This window comes from Cupressus sempervirens, chromosome 3, assembly GCF_028749045.1.
Source record: "Cupressus sempervirens isolate cs-2001-9-10 chromosome 3, ASM2874904v1, whole genome shotgun sequence".
NCBI classification, from domain to species: domain Eukaryota; kingdom Viridiplantae; phylum Streptophyta; class Pinopsida; order Cupressales; family Cupressaceae; genus Cupressus; species Cupressus sempervirens.
The window spans coordinates 295831347-295847825 of NC_143120.1; the positions used below are offsets into that span (position 1 = coordinate 295831347).

Sequence of the window (16479 nt, forward strand, 5' to 3'; positions counted from 1 at the left end):
GTAATTCAATAATTTGCAAGGAAAATATTATATGCAATGCACTAGAAGGTGTCCACCAAGTCTCTGTATTTATCAAGAAAACCTAAATCATTGTTGGGAATTAGAAAACCTTTTAAATGTAGAAACAAACACTTTGGGTGAATGTTTTGGCACAAGCTTTACTTACTTGATGCAAAGTCTTAGTTTCACCCCCAAGCGATCAACATGCACTTGTCGTTCAAAGTGTCTAATTTGGTGTTACGTTTAGTCTTTCTTGGTAGATCACTTGTTTAGAATAGTTATGAACAAATCAATATATTTTAACTGCCAGTTCAAATGTTTAGTAACTCATGCAAAAATCATGCCGAGCACATAATTATTGTTAGATTACTAGAAGTGTTGTTCGTTGGAGTATTTTTAAGTTTTTATTTTAAACATTCAATTGTGGTAAAGTTTTCAAGTTCTATAAATGATCATCCATAGCGTTCAACTTTGTTCTTGAGAACAACACCATTTTCCCACCCAACATCTTATTGACATGGTTTTTTTAATCATTTTTGAGTTGTTTTTTTATCTTTTGGGCTTGAAGGTTGTCCCCTATTAATTTTTGCATGGTAAGTGGAAAACCATTCCACCCATGAGTCTTGCAGTGGGTGTAGATTTTTCACAGTTTCAAACAATTTTTAAATTCTTTTGTTAATAGAATTATTTAAAATTAGAATACAAAATATTTCAAGATGTTTATCTAATTTTTGTTTCTATTTAGATTATGTTTTATATATTTGTTATTAATCTTGTTCATTGGCACAAAAGTGTTTTAAAAAATGAAATTAGAATAAAAAATTTATTAACATTGATATGTATTCTTTAATATATAAATTCTAAAGAAAAAAACTTAAATAAATTCTTTTTTAATATACATAAAATCTTTAAAAATAAAAAAAAATTTAAATCGTTCTTATTTTTTAACTCACCTCTACTTTTTCTTAACTTAAATTGAAAATTACAATACAAAATATTTCAAAATGTTTATGTAATTTTTATTTCTATTTAGATTACTTTTACCATTTTCTCACCCAACATCTTATTAATATGGTTTTTTCAATCATTTATGAATTGTTTTTTTATCTTTTGGGCTTGAATGTTGTCCCCTATTAATTTTTGCATGGTAAGTGGAAAACCGTTCCCCCCATCAGTCTTATAGTGAGTGTAGATTTTTCACAGCACCTATTTTAGCTTGCCTATAACAAGATCATTTTACATTTTATGGGTAGATTAGTTTTACAAGGATTCAAGAATTGTCTAATGCACATTACCAACTGTTTATTTTAATTCTACTTTATTAAATAGAAATGTCAAACTTGTACAAAAGGTCAAATAGCATCTTAATTTTATTTCCTTGTTCTCATTGTTTTAAAATATGTCTGATTACTTTTAGTTTGTACGGTATTGGTGGGTGATTTTTGACTTTCTTCAAATTATGATTTTATCTTTCTTAAAATAAAAAATCTTTTAGAAATCATTCTTATTTTTAAACTCAATTCTAATTTTCTTAAATTGAAATTTAAAATTACAACACAAAATATTTCAAGATGTTTATCTAATTTTTATTTCTATTTAAATTACTTTTTATATATTTGTTATTAATCTTGCTTCTTATCATTATGATTTTATCTTTCTTAAAATAAAAAATCTTTTAGAAATCATTCTTTTTTTTCAATTCAAATCTATTTTTCTTAAATTGAAATTTAAAATTAGAATACAAAATATTTCAAGATGTTTATCTATTTTTTGTTTCTATTTAGATTACTTTTTAAATATTTGTTATTAATCTTTTTAGCTGGCACAAAAATGTTTTAAAAAATAAAATCTTTATTAACATTAATATGTATTCTTTAATATATAAATTCTATAAAAAAAACTTAAATAAATTCTTTTTAATATACATAAAATCTGAAAATAAAATTTTATTTAGAAATCATTCTTATTTTTAAACTCAATTCTACTTTTTATTAACTTGAAATTTAAAATTACAATACAAAATACTTCAAGATGTTTATCTAATTTTTATTTCTATTTAAATTATTTTATATATATTTTTTATTAATCATGTTTCTATCATTATGATTTATCTTTCTTAAGAAAGTTTAAAAAATAGAAATCATTCTTCTTCTTTTTAACTCAATTCTATTTTTTTTAAATTGAAATTTAAAATGAGAATACAAAATATTTGAAGATGTTTATCTAATTTTAGTTTCTATTTAGATTTTTTTTTTTTTTTTTTGTTATTAATCTTGTTCGTTGGCACCAGGCCTTGAATTTGATGGTCATACTATCGTTTTTGGACATTTGAACTATATATGACAGGTTAAAAAATTGTAAGACCGTATGGTTCGATGGACTAGTTTATGATAGAACCGTTAATATGACAAGTAAATTTATTACTAAACCATCAGTATTGTTATAGTTAAGTTAGTATTATATTTAATATTATACATAAATGAAATTTTGTACTAGATATGATATATATATATCAATTTTATATATATATATATATATATATATATATATATATATATATATAATTTTATATTATAGATATTTCTAATTTTTTTCTTCTCTTTAGTTACATTTCCATTTTGGCGAATGCATATTTATATTAATTTAGAATCTCGTTGAAATAAAAAATAATGAATTTTAGAAACATAAATTTTACAAATCTTTAAAGTAACTTAAAAACTTGCTTCTTTAAGATTTTTGTGTATACTACTAATTTATAATTATAAGTTATTCATATAGAATTTTGCATATATTACTAAATCTGTATTATTATTTTTTAATTTGTAGTATATTTAAATTTAAAATAATGTGTTAAATTATTTTAAACAAAAAATTTGACAATCAATTTTTTACCAAAATGTAAAATGAAAGGCATGAAAAAAATTTAGCCATCATAAAAAAATCATATGACACGCAAGGGCGACCATTAAATTTCAGGCCTGGTTGGCACAAAAGAGTTTTAAACAATAAAAAAAAATTTAGAAATCATTCTTATTTTTTAATTCAATTCTATTTTTCTTAAATTAAAATTTAAAATTAGAATACAAAATATTTCAAGATGTTTATCTAATTTTTATTTCTATTTAGATTACTTTTTATATGTTTGTTATTAATCTTGTTCATTGGCACAAAAACATTTCAAAAATTAAATCTTTATTAATATTAATATGTATTCTTTAATATATATAATCTAAAGAAAAAAATTAAATAATTTTTTAAATATATATAAAATCTAAAGAAAAACATTTTGTTTCTTATAGTTTTTAAAGTCTTTTGTTAACAAAATTATTTAAAATTAGAATACAAAATAATTCAAGATGTTTATCTAAAAAAAAATCTATTTAGATTATGTTTTATATATTTGTTATTAATCTTGTTCATTGGCACAAAAGCGTTTTAAAAAATGAAATTAGAATAAAAAATTTATTGACATTAATATGTATTCTTTAATATATAAATTCTAAAGAAAAAAAACTTAAATAAATTCTTTTTTAATATACATAAAATCTTAAAATAAAATTTTTATTTAGAAATCATTCTTATTTTTGAACTCAATTCTACTTTTTCTTAGCTTGAAATTTAAAATTACAATACAAAATATTTTAAGATGTTTATCTAATTTTTATTTCTATTTAGATTACTTTTTATACATTTGAAAGTTTACCTTACCTTGGCTTCCAGTCTTTATTTTTAAAAAATATTGTGGTAGGTAATAACTTCTTATTTCAGTTTCTAAAAGAAAATTTCCAACTTCTTACTTTGTATTCATAGCTATGATAGCATATTAATTGCTCCTAATTTAAGACACATAATTAAAATTTCTATCAATACTAAATATCATGGTTGTATTATTCTATAGTTGTAAGTTAATGCCAATTTTTTTGCATTACACATTACACACACACACACACACACACACACACACACACACACACATGTGTGTGTGTGTGTGTACATACATACATACATACATATATATATATATATATACTTGGATTGGAAAACAATGTAGATTCAAACATAAGACCTTCCACATGAAAGATTGGCAAGTTATGTTGTGTTGTAGGCTTTTGCCTATAGTTGTGTATGTATCTTATAACTAAATAAAGTATATCTATATGCAATATCATGAATATTTAGTTTTTTATATTTAATTATTTTTTATAATTTTAACAATAGCTTATCTTAATTTTTATTTCAATATTTTTGAATTAAATAGGAACTTGGATTCTAATATTTTAGAGTTTAAATAAATCTTTTGGTATATTATATTATTAATATTATTAATATATTTTTCATTTGTTTATTTATTTTAAAATTATTTTTCAATATTCTCTTGAATTAAATGTGAATTTGGAGTCTATTATCTATGGAGAGGTAGAAAATAGTTTACATTGTCATGAACATTTTGAGGCTGACATGATCAAATGATTTATCAATTGCACTAATAAATAACCAAAGATGAAGGTCTAAACAGGTGGTTAAATATTTTAATGGTTGTGTTATTAACGATAGATACATAACACAGATGAAATAACATATTTGAGAGCAGTATTTGTAGATTTTTAATTCAAGAGTCCTCCCTATAAGAATCATAGATATTTTATTGATAGGAAGTATCAAATATATTTTTCTTTAATCACATAGAACGATAATCAAATATCGATAAACTATTTGATTCAAAACATCAAATATTCTTCTAAAAGAAGACATAAACTATATGACCATCAAATACTGCTAATATTGTTCAACATCCTAAACTATAATAATACTAGAATTTTCTCTTTATTACAATCATGAACCTCAGTGACCTTACAATATGACCATATTATCCTCTTGACTTAATAGTTACACTCTCCTTTACTATCTTAACAATTACCTAATCAAATGGTATCCTTTAAAAATCACCATCTAAAACCTCCATTTTTTAATCATCTGTAATTACTTTCAGCTTATCTATGGTAGTTCAAATCTCAAAGCTACCTAAAAATATATATTTTATTCTATATTTTTATAATCTCTGGCTAATCCTTCTCTGTCCTTAATATGCTTTCCTCCACTTTGACTGGAAAATATCCCTTTTCTTGGCAACAATTTCACTCTCTCATTTTCAAGTAGGTACTAATATTTTTCAGCTATGCTTTTATAGGATATTCCCATTTGTGTTTTGACACCAATCCCATGTAGTGGATGTGTTCAATATGCAGTAAGTTGTAAATGACTTGCATAATTTTCTCACAGTTTGTGAATTGTTTTTGACACTCATTTCTTAAAATGTTTGTAGCAGTTAATAGATTGTTTCCCCACCTCTCCTCTTAAACTTCCACATATGATTACTTTGTTAAGTTGGAAGGTTCCTTCAAATCTTTCTCTTTCTTTGTAGAAAGTATAAGGTCCTATATATATATATTAGAGGCAATGTGAAGGCAATGTAATATGTTCATATCAATCAATAAAATATTTGTTCTCTTTATCTATGTTGTAGCAGCTATCTATGTCTCTGTTTCTTGTGATTACTATTGTGTTTCTATATTTATTTATTTTAACACAAGAGAAAAATCTAATTTGTGAGAAATAATATGGTGATTTCTTGTTTTTAGATTTTTGATTAAAAATTCCTTATAGCTGCACAAAATAAAGAGCTTAGAACATCAAATTGTGTGTGAAGAAAAGTGTAGAAGTTCATAGATTGCTTCAAGGGAGAAGGGACATAGTTTTATTAGGTAAAGTGTGAGAAGGACCACACACTTAACAAAAAGTAACACCAAGTCTATAAGATAGATGAAATAGGTTCACAAGCTATGAAACCTTACATAAGTAGAACTAGAAGCTAAATGAACTAAAACTTGAAAATAAAAAAATTTAAAAAATTAGACTTGAAGACTCGACTAGAAATCTCCCAGTAGTAACTAGTAATACTGAACCATGAATCAAAAAATATTTTCCAATGAGCTCTAGAAGACAAAGCAACAAAAACCTCACTAGAAAAACCAACTGCACTACAACACCACAAACACCTAGAAACCAAAATGAATAAAGACTAGTAGTAGAAACCCTCACACAACCAACTACATCTGTAACTCCTTGAGCCTTTTCAAGGAGGTTTGTTTAGAGGATAGTAAGAATAAATATCACCTGACATAGTGACCTATTTATTAACCAACTACATATGCTCATCTTTACTCCACATCCTTGAAACTTTTTCTTTTGACCTTAATTTCTCAAGAAACACTTTAATTGCACCAACAAAATCCATCCTCTTCTAGGTAGCAAATTGCTAAGAAACTAACTCATTGAGTTGTTCTCCCAACTTCCTCTAGAAATCCTTAATGGACCCTAACATCATTATAGTATTGTTCTTCTCTTCCTCAAAAGGCACTAAAGTACACATTTTTAAGACTTGCTCTTCTAATGACAACTATATGTGCATCATATACCCTAAGTCTCTACTAACATCCCACCAAGCCTCGTCTCACATACCCTTGGTCTAATTCTTTTCCTTTCTCTCACCTTTAGATAGGGATTGTAGCTTATTGATTTTCTTGCATCCTATATGTAGCTAGAATAAGATTCATGTAGTAGTATCTTTAGCCTATTATAGGAAATAGCTAGCTCATCTAAGTGTAAAGTCACTCCCTCTAAACAAACACCACCATACTCCCTTTTGGAAGAAGACTAAGTGAGCTAGAGTGAGAAACATGCATACCCCTAGGATAATTGATGTTAATCTTAGGAGAGGGTGGGAAAAGAGATGTATGAGGGGAGTTAGGAATAGAGCAAATGGTAGATAAATTAGGAGTCAAGGTTCACTAAATTTCTAAGAAATTGCTACAGCCAAGTCATTAAATACCTCAACCTTCTTCTCCACCAGATCTGATTCTTCCTCTTTTTGTGTTTTTCTTTGTGGATAGGAAGCACCCTAGTACCAAAAATAGAGGAAGCTATAGATGTCATTTAAGGGGATTCTTAATGCTTCACTAAGGACAAGATGAGGGAAAACACAAGGTTATTAAGCTTCATAATTAGATTAGGGTCATTTTGAGGTATGATATCCCTATGAAACTCATACATCTTTAATAGTTTAGACTTGGTGGAGATGAGGTCGACCCTCAACTTGCCTTTCTCCAATGAAAGAGAGGGAAGAGAAAAGCCAAAAATAAAAGAAAAAAGTATCATTCCTCCTAAAGTGGTGAACATAGGAAACAAATGTGAGTGAAATGATTTATACCTCCCTTTACAAGTAAAACAACTTAATAAGGATCATCATTATAGTTTTCCAAACACCCGACAAATGCTCCTTGTTGAACCTAGATTCTTGCCTTAGAATTTAACACCTTTGATCTAGAATCTTCTTGAAGGCCTCTTTGAAAGACATCTTGGTGTTATCAAGGATTCTCACACCTTTCAAGCACTGAACCCATCACCACTGCAATAGCCTCTAAAGTAATCATAAATAACACACAACCCATAGAGACTTTTTCACCATGCCAAGAAACTGCAATCCTATAAGAAAGGTTAGTGTTATAACTTTTAATGACCTTCACAAAGGTAGGCATCTTCCTTTACTCAATAATTTCCTTAACCTTATGGTCACTTTTGCAATCAACATAATTATCAAGCTTAACCTAGTAAAGAACCCCACCTATATTTTCTCCCAAAGTGTTAAATCTCCCCAAATGTTTGCTACAAACTCATACTTACTAAAATCAAGAACCCTTTGCTAAATAAATGTAGATAGAGAAAGACCTAGTATAAACATAAACTTAAAACCAAAAAGAGCAAATATGAAAAATCTCAAAAAATAAAGAAAGACAAAGGGAAGTGATTGTCTTGATATTCAATAAATGCATTGCCATTATTAGCAGAGTTGGAACAATCCTTCATGATTTCCACATGACTTTATGTAGTTATAGCTGATATATCTTCCAAAACTTTGATATAGTCAATGTAGTTAACTATTTTAGAAAACATATTGAAGCTTATTGAATTTTTTTTTGTATGTGTAAAGGAAACTCACTTCATCCATCATAGCAAGTAACTAACTTGTCTTGTTACCAAGATCCCTCCCATTCCATCTGCCATTAGTAATTATTATTCAAAAGGTTTATAGAATTTAGCATGTCTCCTTTAATAATGACTTTTTTGAAATATTTACATGTCAGTAGCTTCACACCATGGTAAAGTTCCAATATCTCATCCACATAGGCTATTTATGACCCCAAATTAATTGCATAAGAAACCAACAACTCCCCCTTAGAATTCCTTATAATCCCACACGCACCCACTCGGATTGAGTTACCAATAGAACATCTATCAAATTTTAATTTAATCCATCCCAAGTCTAGAGAGACACTTAATATTTTTTCTTATTCAAGCAATATATTTTTTGAACTTTTGAGGGAATTTAACAAGAATCCATCATCTTGTAATGTTTAAGTCTAAGGAATCTAGAGGGGGTATTTGGGTCATTTGGTGCATTGTCCTCATATTTTCCTTGATATTATGATTGAGGGATAAGAAGACAAAAATAACATCATTTATTTTATCTTCTAAAATCCTATTATTTATATCTTTCTAGATAGACCAACTTTTATAAAGAAGAGAAAGTCACTAGATTTATTTAGTAAATGAATGATTAGTAGGGGAACTCCACAATTCTACCACATCTTTAGGATTATTATTCCAACACCATTTAATATTTAATAGAGAGAACATGCATTTCCTAATCTCACAAGCAAATGGCATGAGAATAAAATATGAGAAATAGTTTTAGCATCTTGTTAACACTACACACACATGTTAACTAAATAAATTCATCTTTTCTATAAACTATCCAGGTTGAAAATGAGACTAGTAAAATGTGAAAATGTCTCATATCTAATAATGGTGGTGAATATTGCAACAAATCATTTACCAAGCAAATCACATAGTTAAACCCACATAAATAAAATAGACCAAAGTCAAAATAAAACAATATACAAAGAAAAATTAATAGGTTTAAAAAGGGTTGTCAGTCAAATAAATATCCTCCTTCTGAGGACAAGTAATTAGGTTTTGGCTAGGATTGTAGGTCTGAATATTATCTCCTCATTCTTACCATTGAGTTATTGTGACAGGGCATGCCCATCTTGGTAATCCAGGAAAATTGATGTCTGATACCTACAACCTACATAAAAGATGAGCATGTAAATGTGCATATATATCTAAGCTAAACAAACAATGGTAGGGAGTGGTACATTGTGTAGATCTCAACTAGCACGTGACTACTACTCCCTTCCCTAATCACATAAAACATGTTAGAAAGAAATATAAAACAAACATGCACACTAAACACATGAAACTATGAGGTAAGTACCATATTTATAAATTATTAATACAAATAGCCTCGTATTTCACTATAATAACTTGTCATCATAAAGATAGAATAATGATCATTTACAGATATAACATATGCTATCATCAAGAAAATAATTGTATTTACTAGCTAAGAGTAATTTACGAAGGTAATCACATAATCATCAAATAGACACATGAAAGTATTATCATTGCACAAAGGTAACCATTGCTATATGGTATAATCAATTGCCCTATATACAAAGTATTGCATTTCAAATATCTGTTAAGGAAAACATGTCCACAAAAGAGTTAGATAGAACTTTAACAATGAAGTCTATAATGATAATAAAGAAGGGGTATTACATTTTTTTCTTTAAAGTTTTTTATTATTATTATGATAGACTATGCTCAACATACCTCTTGTTACACTACATATTTTACTTAAAATAAAGTTGACTTTAATTACTACTGAAGTAGAAAAGTAATTTAAGATAATTGAATATTACTAAAAGTATTGATTGTCATATAAAAATACTCAGCATAATTATGTGTAGATCATTCTTATTAATATGAATTCTTGAAAACTAAAATAATTTTGAAAACTAATATAAGATATGACTAAGATATCTAAGCAGTACAAAGAGAACACATCCAATCTGGTCAAAATAATATCTTTCCCTATTCAATGTAGATAAATGTACTCTATATAGATAATTTGAAATTGGGGGTACACTATAAAGGCAATGGCTGCCCAGGAAGTTATTTAGACATGGCTCAATGCCCATACAACAAGACACTATGCCCATCAAACTTGGAATTCTATGTTTTCATATCCGTGTCAAATCAAATCTATGGTTGTACTAATTTTATGGTTGGCAAACATGCAATACAAATATGAGATAGTCAAAAGAGACTTTAGTAGAATTTATTCAATATTAAATTATTTATCCTTAGCAACAATTTTATAGAGAAAAATAGGAATATAAAATATTTTTATTTATATTTTTCTTTGTTATTATTATTTATAAAATTACATGATATTTATTATAAAGAGAAATGAAAATTTTTCATTGTGTTTTCATTTATAAGATATCTTCATGTCAATAAAATTATCATTCTTCCAAAACTAAAATTACAAATAAAATAATTTCTATGCGCAATTAAAAAATATACTCATATTACACTTCACAAAAAAGAAATCGGAGGATATAAGTTTTCCTTTTCCCAAAATAATCACCATGGATACAAATGCCAGTTTCTATTTTATGTGATATTTTCAATCCCAAATGGCTTGCAGAAGAAATTAGTATGAATTAAGCTTCTATTCCATACATGTGTTCACTTTTTCCATCCGTCTAACACCAGAAAGATTGCAAATGGAACAAACACTATAGAATAAACCACAACTAGAGCGATGAGCATCACAATATTGATCACGGCAATCTTATGCCAGTCGTGCTTCAAATTTGCAACAACACCTGCCTTGCACGACTCGCAGTTATAACACAATTGATCCTCCTCATTACTCCATCTGTTACAATCCATGTTCGTAAACTTGTCTGCAGTGGAACCTGTCCAATAAGTGGCGTTCACATAGCCAAAATTGCACGAGGTCGGAGGCTTGCAGCAGCCGGACTGAAAAAAAATAAAAAATTCAAAACTTACATTTAAACATCAAAGAACATAAGAGAACCCTACTAATCACAAAATCAGAAATGCAAAATTCAAATTCACCACAGTTACGTTACTTATGATAGAAAGGAGGATTTTAAACTTGAAGTTCAAGTGAATTACCTGAATTGGGGATAAATCTTTTTTGTAAAACTCCTTTTCAACTTGGTTACCCGAATCAACCCCAAGTTTGTTGCATACATTTGAATCCTGTATGCAGATTTTGATTCTATTCCAGTTGCTGTTCTTCTCCACTCGCTTCTGCAGCCAGTTTGAGTAATCTCTGAGGTTGTATTCTTTATACCCTCTACCAGAAATCAAGTGTCCGGCGCCCTTGTTTGTGACGACCATGGCAAAGGCAGTGAAGAGAATGAGAGTGAAGCAGAAGAAGAAAAATACGGCCAAGTTAAGCCGGAATCTGCAGCAGCCAATGAGAGAGAGGAGCATGAGAAAAGCTCCCATGACAATGAGAGGCCATTCAAGAAACCTCACACAATCACTGTCCTCCTTTGTTGCGAGCCATATTCCTCCGCCCAAAAGGGGCATGGACACCAAAAATGTCACAAAGCTAAGTGTTGCCGAACACGATCCCATATCTCTTTCAACCACAACGTTTGAGAGCTCGAGTAGTGCCTGTGTAAGGAGGATGTACTGTAATTCAACAAATTGCATAAAAAACATTGAATCTTACATATACAAACTCCTGAATCCAAATGATTTGAAAAAATCCACTGAACCTGCGGTGAATATGAACTGGTACATTTACAAAGAAAACATGTTTTTTCAATAATTTCAGATGTATTTTATCAGATACAGCTGAAATAGGTTATACAGAGTCTAAGATGAGTCTATTTAGCTACTGTGATGAAAATAATGAACTCAAAGAATATAGGAAAGAGACTGTAAAGACTTTGTTGATTTGTTGAAAATTGGACTTGGACAAGGACTGGATGATTCATTTCTGTGAAGAATCAAGTGAGCCACTGCAATGCAGCTAAGCACGCATAGGATATAGCATATCGAAGGACAACAAAGGTAAAACTTGCCAAATTAGAAACATTTAGAAGAGAATTTACAAATGAATGAATTAGATTAAGTAGATTAATTTTACATATTATGTCAACGGTTTTGTTAATCAAATAAGGTAATGTGATAATGAACTAATGATTTAGTTAATCAAATAAGGTAATGTGGTGATGAACTAATGATTTTGTTAAATATATAAGGTAATGTGATGATGAACTAACTTATCAAAAGATTGTAGAAGAGGTAATAATATGGTAATTCAGGAATAGAATGGTATGACTACATTTGTATTCTATGGATAAGTTTGTTGGTTTTTTCAAAAAAGTTGAAGACAAGATGAATAGGAATTACAATGCATCATTAGAGAATACTTTTTGATATTTGGTAGAGGTAGAAGAAGAGGAAATCTATGATTAGAGAAAGAGGAAGAGGAATAAATAATTTAAAAAGAGAAGTGAGAAGTAATCCAAACTGGGGAAGAAGGAGAAATCAAATTACAGTTTCAAGGGACATAATAATAATCAGCAACAATCACAAAAGTATAATGCGTCAAATTTTCAGATTTATTATTGTAATAACTATGGTCATTTTACAAATAAATGTAGAAAGCATAAAAGATAATGTAGACAACCAAATTTTTTTTTTCCTAAAAGTTGTTTAATGAATTTATTCATTAGTATATTTCATGTTTGTTAAGAAAGTTCAAGTGATGTTTGATTTCCAAATAGTGGTTGACAGAAAATGGGCACATATTTAACAACTTGGATGCATTCTTTGAATTAGAATATAACTGAACATCGATGACATATAGAAATCAAAGGAAGGGGCACAATCAATGTAGTGACAAGGCTCAATAAGAATTCTATACCAAATATTATTTTGTATATAGTTTGAAACATAATTTTACAAGTATCGGACAACTTAAACGAAAGCATTATAGAACTGTTGTTTTTAAATAATGTACAATATGTTAGACATTCCTCCTAGAGTATCATGATGAATGCAAGAGTTGAAATTAAAAGTAATAGAACATTTCCACCTTGGATAAGAGCAATGATCCAAGAATTTGAAGCAACTTTCATGGCTACAAAACAAGATCAAGCATGAGTATGGCACTTGAGGCATTGTCATCTAAATTTTCAAAGGATTATGTTTGTTGCAAAGAAAGAAAATTGTAAGAGGTTTACCTCCTACTGAAGTACCATTTACTTCTTTTAATTTGCATTTTGGCTAAGCATCTTAGAGAAATTTATTAATAAGGGATGTCATTTATTTAATAAGAAACTTTAGAAACTATAAATATAGATTTGTGTCACCCAATGCAAACACCATCATGAGTGAGGAGAATTTATTTTCTATCATTCATAAATGATTTTACAAGAATTTTTTTTGGAAAGTTCAAAAAAATTATGGCATTGGTTGAGAAACTAAGTGGCTTATGTATAACACCATGACTAGGGAACCCAAGAGGACAAAACAAAAAACTAATAGAAAGACACATATTAACATTTTTTAAAACATGAATGCAACCTTACAATTAAAACTGTATTGAATATTAACTAGTCAATAATATAATATATTAGATACAAACATGAATGAAAAATGAACTAATAAGATAGCAAGACGACCTTAGATTGTCAAATATTGCTACTAGAAATTTAAGAATACATGACTAATACAATTAGGTGACTTTGAAACTATAGTAGTTTTTACAATATAAAAAAGAAAGTGCTTATGTACATATAGTCACATGATCAAAACATGTTCAAGTATTTTTATCCTCAACTTTCAATACATTTTAAGTAATCTTGCAAAAATGTTTAAAAATAAAAATTACAAGTAATTATTAAGCCGAGAGGCTTTCTACAGTGGAAGCATTCATCAATGTAAACTTATAAGAATTATTTTTTTTAAAATTGACATTCATTTAACTTTCTTATATTCATTGATTTTAATATTCTTGCAAATTAGTTGAGTATCAAACCAAATATACAATTTTATTTTGTTATTAATAACATGTAGGAAAGAACAAATGTAATGGTTGATTCATGGCATCAGAGAAAAAATGTAATTGAGAAGTGATTCAATGTATAGTTGCACTCATGCAAAGAAGTTACATACTCACTCTTTAAATCGTTTTAATACCCACTCTTTGAATCTTTTGGTTAAATTGTAGAGAATGTTTGGTATTTCCTTTGTATACATCCTCTGCAACTATTATACTCATTATTTTATTTGTCCATTTCTAAATAGAAATTATAATATATTTTGTGCAAAGCAACTAAGCATCGTGGAAGAGGGTATATTAGTGCTTTGAAAACACTCACCAGTTGAGAATGGAAGAAAAAAATTATGTTGTACAGAATGGGAGGAAAATGGTACTCAAGAATTGTTCAAGTGTGCACTCTCTCATGAAAATTTCTACACAAAGTCTTGCTTAATAGAAGAGTGGCTTCCATTACCATAGATTTTTTTGGCTTTAATTTCATTGATTGGACCAACTTCCATTTTGCTTCTAATCATTTAGAGCCCAATTTTTCTACCGGCAGGTATGGAGTTGCATGTTGAAAGGTTGTCATTACCTCTTTAAGTAGTAGTTGGACTATTTTGTTGTGTGTGTTTTTAGAGGGCCTTCTTTACCTTCTAAAATACAAATAGAAAAATAGTCCAACCGCTACTTAAAGTAGCCTACAATTATGATTTTGGATAGAGGCTTCCAATTTCTAACAGGGGCTTGCCATTTATTTATTAAGTTCTAAGTTAATTGATTTTAGCTCTTATGATCATATCAGAGGCTTGCATCCAATTGCATGTGATCTGTGATTATTTTTATGAAGGTTGTGATTGATATCAAAAGCTTGGGAGCTTGGTTTCAGGTCCAACATTCGACATACTGGTTGTCATTTTGGTGAAGGAAGAGGTGGACAAATATTCCAAGGCTGATGTATAGTCATTGGGTGACTTGTTTGGAAACAAAAGTATATGAACTTTAGATATCTCTTGGCTTAACTTTAAAAAAAAATTAATTAAAATTTTAGGTATGCTAGTTGGAACACATTTATATACATATTATATCCTTCTCCTCAAGGAAATAAACATCAATATTATGATACACACAATGTTGCATCATTACATCAAGACGAAACTATTTAAGAATGAATGATAAAAATTGTTTCGCCACATGAACATGAAACTACAAAGAAGGACATGTAAGAGCATCCGAACTTTTGATCCAATCCTAAGTGATACTTGATGGATAAAAAAATTCCACCCGAAAATGTGAAACCCTAAGGTTTGCTCCCCCAGGATAGTAGATAACTAGCGCAGGGGCACCTAGACTATCATACCTATAAGGTCCTTATTGGGTCAAAGTTGGTGGACAACCACTCAAACTTTGTCTAAAATGAGTGAAGAATATTTAATTGGACCCTTATTTTACATTTTGACATATAATAAAGGTAGCCATTATGTTTTTATTTAGTTTTTTAAGTAAGAAAAAAATGTATTATTGTTACAAAAGTTGCATTGACAAGTTTTTTAACTTGCTAGTGCAAAATTACAAATTTTCAAATCCCAATTGTAACACTTTCAAAAAATTATTTGTGGACCATTAGGTATCACTTGAAGGATTTTGATGATCCCTCTTTGGGTTGATGTCATGGTGGCTATTTACATCTTGGAAAAAGAGAATAATTTCTCTATTTCCTAACTTTTAATTTTTTTTGCATGTTTTAGTGACTTTTATAGCTTTGTACTATAATTTCATTCCATTTAAGATGCCTTGATATAAAAATGGGATAATATAGTGTATATTTCATCTATTTTGCAAATATTTCATCAAATATTTAAAGATTTATTACTACTCTTCATAGAGTGGGTCTAAAACCCTCAAAAACTAGGGTTTGCACATTAAAATGCCCATAAATCTCTATTCCAATATAGGAATAATCTAAATCTTGGGAGATGGTATTTCTTATTGTCCTTTTGAATATTCATTTTTTTCATAGAAATAGATGGAGATGGTAGTGATACAATGGAAGCCCTAGAGCTGACATTTTCATTACAACAAGCTAATTTGTGTGACTATGAATGGAGACTTGAAGTGTAAGGAAAAATTGAGAGATTTAGCCACCTAAAACCTATGAAATATTTGTATGTGTATTTTATTCCATATTCTATAATTTTTCTTCAAAACATATTTTTGATTTTTTCAAGTACTTGTTTTCGAAAATAGGGCTAATTGCATCCTCACAATTTGTTGTAGAGATGATTTATCCTTGGTTTCCAAGAAAACAAAATAGGGGAGTATTAAGATATTCCATGTGAATTTGGAAAGGGTATTCTAAAGTGTCATTTTTCTATGGATAAGGTAAGGGGTTGATATGATTGGCCAAACTCTACTTGAAT

At 28.6% G+C, this 16479-nt stretch overlaps 1 pseudogene; it reads right to left on the bottom strand.

Moving 5' to 3' along the window:
- Positions 1-10713: 10713 nt before the first annotated feature.
- LOC149566141 (tetraspanin-8 pseudogene) lies at positions 10714-11727 on the bottom strand (annotated as a pseudogene).
- Between the last annotated feature and the right edge of the window lie 4752 nt (positions 11728-16479).